Genomic DNA, 7562 nt, shown 5'->3' with positions numbered 1-7562 from the left:
TTGTAGTCACATTTTCCCCATGTCTCCAACCCCTGGCAACCTTTTTTTCCATCACTATAATTTTGTCTTTTGAGAAAGTCATATAAGTAAAATTATATAGTACATAACCTTCTAAAACTAGTTTCTTTCACTCTGCGTAATGACTTCGAGGTTCATCAAAGTTGTTATGTTTATCCACACTTCTTTATTATTTTATTATTGACTAACATTACATCATATGAACTGACCACTGTTTGTTTATCCATTCACCTTTGTGGTTTTTGGTGATTTCATGAATGGAACTGCAATAAGTATTTATGACCAGTTTTTTATGTGAATGTAAGTTATTTCTCTCAACTGAATACTTCAGAGTAGGACTGCTAAGTCATGTGATGAGTATATGTTTAACTTTATAGGAGACTGTCAAACTGTTTTCAGAGTGTCTGTGCCATTGTGTTTTCCCACCATCAAAGTATGAGTGTTCCAGTTGCTTTGCATTCTTGTCAACATTTGATATTGTCAGTATTTTTTATTGAGCCATTCTAATATTGGGTTGGCCAAAAAGTTCATTGGATTTTTCCATAAGATGGTTCTAGTAGCACTTAGTTGTCTTTAACTTCATTCAATACAATTTTGTTAGATTGTATTGTGACAGCTGTCATATCAGTGTGCATTTAGGAAAAACTTATAAACATTGGTGAATTTCTGTGTAGCCATTTTAATATTGAAGATGGAAGGAAATATGCAACATTTTTGGCATATTATGCTTTATCATTTCAAGAAAGGTAAAAATTCAACTGAAACTCAAAAAAAAAAAGATTTTGTGCAGTGCATAGAGAAGGTGCCCTGACTGACCAAACTTGTCAAAAGTGGTTTGCAAAGTTTTTTGCTGGAGATTTCTCACTGGATGATGCTCCACGGTTGAGTAGACCAGCTGAAGTTGATAGTGATCAAATTGAGACATTAACTGAGAACAATCAATGTTCTACCACGTGGGAGATAGCTGACATACTCAATATATCCAAATCAATAAAGTTGTTGGTGATAACGAAAAATGGGTCTTTTATTTTATGGAAAAAACTAAGTAGACTTTTTGGCCAATCCAGTACATGAGTGGTGATACGTCATCAGGTTTTTAACTTTAGTTTCCCTTAACGGCTGTGGTGTTAAACATTTTTTCATGTGCCAAATTCTATCCATATATATTTTTGGTGAAGTGTGTGTTCAAATCTTTTGCTCATTTTTAAATTGGCTTTATTTTTTCTTATCATTGAATTTTGAGAGTTCTTTCTGTATTATTGATAGAAGTCCTTTATCAGATATATGATTTGCAAGTTTTTCTCCTAATCTTTTTATTCTCTTAGTAGTGTCTTTCAAAGAGCAGAGACACTTAATTGAGATAAAGTCCAGTGTCTCAATGTTTCAATTTAGGGGTCTTTAGTGTTATATTTAAGAAATGCATGTCTAACCCAAGATTAGAAAGATGTTTCCTCTATGTTTTGTTCTAAAATTTTTAAAGTTTTAAGTTTTACATTTAGGTCTACAATCTATTTTTAATTGATTCTTGTGTGTGGTGAGCCACTGATGAAAGTTCATTTTCTTGGATATGCATACCCAGTTGTTTCAGCACCATTTGTTAAAAACACAGTCCTTTTTCCATTGACTTGCCTTTGCACCTTGCTCAGAAATCAGTTGTTCATACACATATGGGTCTATCTCTAAACTCTATTCTTCTCATTTATCTAGTTGTTATACCAAAAATCGCCTTATAATACATTTGAAATCAGAGAATATAAGTCCTCCAACTTGGTTCTTTTTCAAAGTCCTTTGACTATTGTAGTTCCTTTACTTTTGCATATGAATTTGGAATTAGCTTACCAGTTTTTACACGTTACAAAAAGCCTGTTGGGATTACCCCCTTAACTCTTTGAGTATGATTTTCCATTTATTGAAGTCTTCTTGGTTTCTTCCATCAGCATTTTGCAGTATGCAGATTCTATATCTGTTTTCTTAGGTTTATACCTAAATATGTTGCTTTTAAAATAGTTATTGTAAATAACATGTATTTTTAAAAATTTTAGTTTCTAATTGCTTAATTGCTATTATCTAGAAATACTTTTCTTTGTGTGTTGGTCACGTATCCTGTGACCTTGCTGAATTTGTTTATTCTAGAATTTTGTTTGTAGATTCCTTGGGATTTTTTTAATGTAGACAGTCATGTCATCTGTGACAGTAACAACTTTGTTTTCAGTCTGGATGACTTTATTTATTTTTTCTTACTTTATTACACTGAGTAAGAATTCCATGATGATGTTGAATAGGAATGATGAGAATGGACATCTTGCCTCAATCCTAATCTTAGATAAGAAGCAATCTGTCTTTTACCACTAAGTATAATGTTAGCTATTGGGTTTTGTTTTGATTTTTTTTGTAGATGCCACTTATCAAGTGAGGAAGTTTCCTGATATTCCTATGTTGCCAAGAGTTTGTGTTTTGAATAGATATTGAATTTTGTCATATGCTTTTCTGCATCAATTGATACTATCTTGTTTTTTCTTTAGAAATTAATGCAATATAGGATATTGATTAATTTTGAATATTTCATTCCTGAGATAACCCCAGTTTATCATGGCAAATTGTTCTTTTTATACTCATGCTTATTTTTAACCTTATTTTGGCTGACATACTCTCTGTGACCTGCCCAGAAGGTTGGCTTTTAAAGACGTCTCTTGCCTTCCTGGGCATCGGTTCCCGAGATGACTGGACTGAGAGTTTCCTGACGTCAGTGTTTAGAGGGCAGGGACAGTGTGATGTACACATGGCCAAACCAAGAAGTTCCTGTAGTGTAACAGAAGTATCTTGGCCATTTTATCACTTCTCTACTATTCCCATTTATTCTTGGTGAAATTTTCTTTTCCCCATTTCATTTCCAAGTCAGAAATATTGTATGATTTTAAGTTCCAAATGACTAATCTAATACACAAATTTGCACTCATTTACTCAATTCAATCAACTTTTATTGAGAGCCCTTTATGTATTAGGCACTCTGTTTGATGCTGGGGATGCTATGGTAAGTAAAACTATACTTCCCATTTCATGGAACTCATAGTTTGGCAGGGGAACCAGACATGAATTCTATAGGAGAGAGCACTGGCAAGTCATTTTATGGTCATATAACATTTCTTTACATCAGGGTCCTAAGTTAAGAATCATGTTATATTATAATCGCTTATCTGCCATGAGTTTTATGACTGAATGTAGGTTAGGGTTTCACCTAACTACTACACACGATATTGGAACACCAACTACTGGCTGATTTGATGATAACTGAGGGAAAGATGATGGCTCCATGACTGTACAAGACAGATCCAGCCATGTGTTCCCCCTCTTACAGAACGTCTTCAGTCGTGAGGACACTCTAGAAGTAAAAAGACCAGGTATCTTGAGAAACTGCAAGAAATTGGGTGGGGGTGGGGAGGTAGGAGTGGGTTAGAAGAGAGGGACATTTTCAGGCTAGTTGTACTGTGAAAATTCTAGTTCCTCCAACTAACTCATATGGGGGCCTCCAAGTTGCCAAGTGGAGAAGGATAAGTGGGAAGAGAGTGAGGCAGAAAACATGGTGAAACTGTAACTTGGGAAAGAGGAATTGCTGATGCATCCCGGGCATTCAACATGAAGTGAAGGTAAACGAAGTTACTTATGAGGGTCATTGAAGTTCCATGAGGGCAGTAGATATCCTAAATCTTGGGACTGAAGCATTCTGAGAGATCAACTGGTCCAGCCCTGTCACTTAAACAATTAGGAAATTGAGACTCCAAAGAGGGAAAATGACTTTATCATAGAGTCATCTAGTTAGTAGCTGAACAGGCATTCAGACTCAAGACTTTGACTCTCACAGTGGTCTTTTCTTTCTTTTAAAAGATTTTATTTATTTACTTTTAGAGAGAGGGGAAGGGAGGGAGAAAGAAAGGGAGAGAAACATCAATGTATGCTAGATATAGCGATTGGTTGCCTCTCACATGCCCCCTACTGGGGACCTGGCCCACAACCGAGGCATGTGCTCTGAGTGGGAATCAAACCAGTGATCTTTCAGTTCACAGGCCGGTGCTCAATCCACTGAGCCACACCAGCCAGGGCAGAAGTGGTCTTTTCATCTTTACCTCTCTTTGATGGAGATTGAGATCCAAAGGCAGAGACAGGATCATAGAATCAGAGAAGCATTATGATCTCTGGACACCCGTGGAGAAAGGAGAAAGTTGGAAAAGATAGCCATTCCTTATCTAAAGTTGGAAACTTTACATTGCATACTTATTGACAGGAAATTATTACAATCAGTGTTAACTGAGTACTTATGTTCAGGCACTGTTCGACTGATTTAATCCTTTCAACGACCCTGTGAAATAGCTGCCAGTATTATTTCCAGTTTATAAATATGAAAACTAAGGCACAGAGAGGTTAAGTAAGCTGCCAAAGGTTGCACAGTCAATAAATGACAAAAATGGAATTTGAATCCACGTAGGTAATCTAATTTCAGAGTTAGCCACCTAAGCGTATGCTAAAATGTTTCCATGTAGATAGGATACCAATTAGATGCTCCTGTCCTAATTCCTTATAGAAAGAATTCTGCAGTTGCTAGAACCAAATTTATTACCACCTCTAGCCACCTGGTGCCTGTACATCAGAAAACTTGAGCAACCCGTCTTTGAGGTAGGCTTCAGAACAAAAAGCCTGTGTGCCGTCTTTGGAAGGAAAAATTCTGGTGGTTCTAAAAACCACTCATGCTGAAAAGAAGGCTGACCATTGACCCCAATTACCAGTGTTTCCTTCTCCCACTTACTCCACTGCCCTTGGCAATGTGCCAGGGTCTATAAAGCATACTCGCTCTCAATTCTTTTATAATTCTGTGCTGCCATTGTTAGCCTTCTGGGTATTACCCAGTGCCCATAAAGCGTATTAAATTATTTTTTGCTGCCTCACTTGACATTTATATTTGAGAAGCAACCCTGTGATGGGGCAGCGAGGTTGTCTGGAAAAATGCTAAGTTAATATCTAGTTAAGAGATGGATACTAGCTTCCTTTGATTATATAGGATATGTGCCTATTCAATTGTCTCATCATAACTGCCTGCAGCCAATTGGGACAGCAGCTAACTGCCCTCTCAAGGAATAAGAGGATGGTTTTATCAGAAGGCTTTCTTCAAAGAGGATAGACTTGGAGTATTTTCCTCCTGCTTTCTATGCCCATGTCCCTGGTGAATTCTGACCAAAATGGCAGAGTAGATTCCTTCACAGTCCCTTCAAGGAGACTCATGGAAAATAGGAGGGATGGTGGTCTAAAGGAGGAGCTTCCCGAACATCCACTTTTGCTAGGTATTGTGTTGTGCTTCTCACCGCCACCAGCCTGATTTTATTTTGTGAAGATCAGTGCTGTTGGCTTGTCCCTTTGAAATCCTCCTGACTGATAGGAACGGTCAGGGGATAGAAATGTGGAGGTGAGAGAGGTAGTGAGACCATATTGGAATAGTCTCCACAGACAGTTGACGCAGCTGTGGTACTTTCCATGTCCATTTTTCTACATTTCAGAGTAGTTTTATGTGTTATTTATACACCCATTTACCAAAACACCTATTAAATGCCTACTCTGTACCAGGTTTAGTAGATATCCTGAGGCAAACACTTGATACAGTAATAATAAAAACAAACAGAAGTTTGCCCTCATGAACTTAACATATAGCAGAGGTTATCGCAAATGTTTCTCATGATAATCTGTTAGGGAGGTTAGACCAAGATCCATCGGCTTAATTTATTTATGATTAAGATAAAGAAACCAAGGCTCAGAGAAGTTAAATGTCTTGCCTGAGGGTACACAGCCAAGTAGGGACAGAGCCCTGAAGAGCCCAGACCCCCTGACTCCTTGTCTATTACTCTTTTTTCTGTACCGTTCTGCCTTGAACCCACACAGTGCAGACTGCAAAGAACCTCATGAACTCGTTTCAGTCGTCTCCCTCAATTCCTAGTCTTCGTGAAAGCCTGGTAGAGAAAGCACATGTTAAGAGAAGCAAATTCTGCAAGCTCCTGGGGTTACTGTCCATTCCATTGAATTATAGCTCTCACTTTCTTCAAATTCCCTTGTGCCCTTAAATTCATTCTGTTACAAGCCTGGTAATTTCCATCCACCATTTTCAGTGAAAGTGAAATGAGGCATCTTTCATGCACTTGAAGATAATCCCCAAAACTTCAATCCCTAGAACCATCGACAGACTTCTAAATCCATTCTTGAATTGTTTTGTCTCGGTTAACATGCAAAATGTAGTGAGGGATTAGTCATTTCCTCTCTATTTTAGTTTCTCTTACACCGTTAAAGTGACTGCTTTACTTATCAGACCAAAATTTGATGGCTAAAACAAGATTTAAGAAGTGACTGTGGGTGCAGTTGGTAAGGTCATGGGGTAGGCACCATGATTTGTAGTGAGACTGAGGTTCTGGCAAGCTTCAGTCCACTGGAACAGTCTTTTGAAAAAGAAAATGGAATAAGAAATGCTCAGGGTAGTTAAAACAAAACAAGTGTGAGATTCGAAGTAAAAACCACAGCCAGCCTCAGCTCTGCTGTTGACTAGTTACTTGGGCTGATTGTTTAAAATTCTCTGTGCAGTCATCATTTTAAAGCTATTTAAAGACAAAACTAGTAATACCTTGATGGGTTTTTAGTAAAGAAAATGATAGAATATTTGGAAAAGGGATTTCTCAACCATAGAGTGCCATGTAAATGTTAGCTACTGCTGTTATACTTACTGTTGCTAGTTGTGGAAGAGTATGAAGGTACGCTAGAAACTAGTGGACTATTTTATTACAGTCTGTGTGCAGACTATTTTTATCTTCCATCTCCAGAGTGCTGAAATTGTTTGCCTGTGGTTCCTCCTTCTCCCATCCTCAATGTGAGAACGTTACCTGGCCCATTTCTCTTGCAGGAAAGCGTTAAAGCTCTAGCAGGTATCTCCATGACAACAGTGATTTATTTTTTCTTCTGTAGCCCCAGTGCTGGGAACAGTATCTTTCTTATAGCAGACACTCAAAAATATGTATAGAAAAGATGGATAAATCACCAGCCTCAAGGCCTATGGGAGAAAGATCAGGAAGAATTTCGTGAAAAGACAACAGTAGAGCCTTTGCATGAAGTAGAGGCATTGAGACCAATGCTATAGGAAACAAGAAAGGTCTAAAGCCAGGGTAATACAGCTTTGGTTCTACGGCAGAGAACCTGTGATGTCTGCTTGATCCCAGTGTCTGCCCAACTTCTGTCTCTATCCCAGGACTCTCTTGCACCCTGACCATCCATGGTCTTAACAGTATTCTGGCGAGAACTACAAGGGCTCTTGGCCTACAACCTGGCCTCTTTTTCACATATGGTGAGAAAGCTATGGTCAAGAGAGAGCCACCCAGAAGCAGAGCAGAAACTAGAATTCAGGCCTCCAGATTCCCAGTGAAAGGCCCTTTTTCCTAGAGGAAACATTCTATCATTTGAAAAATAAATTCTTATTATTTACTTGCTATTTTGCCTTACTTTACTTTGTTCAAGCGTGGGGA

The sequence above is a fragment of the Desmodus rotundus genome, chromosome 3 (assembly GCF_022682495.2).
Source record: "Desmodus rotundus isolate HL8 chromosome 3, HLdesRot8A.1, whole genome shotgun sequence".
Lineage (NCBI taxonomy): Eukaryota > Metazoa > Chordata > Mammalia > Chiroptera > Phyllostomidae > Desmodus > Desmodus rotundus.
This window is presented reverse-complemented; position numbering follows the sequence as displayed.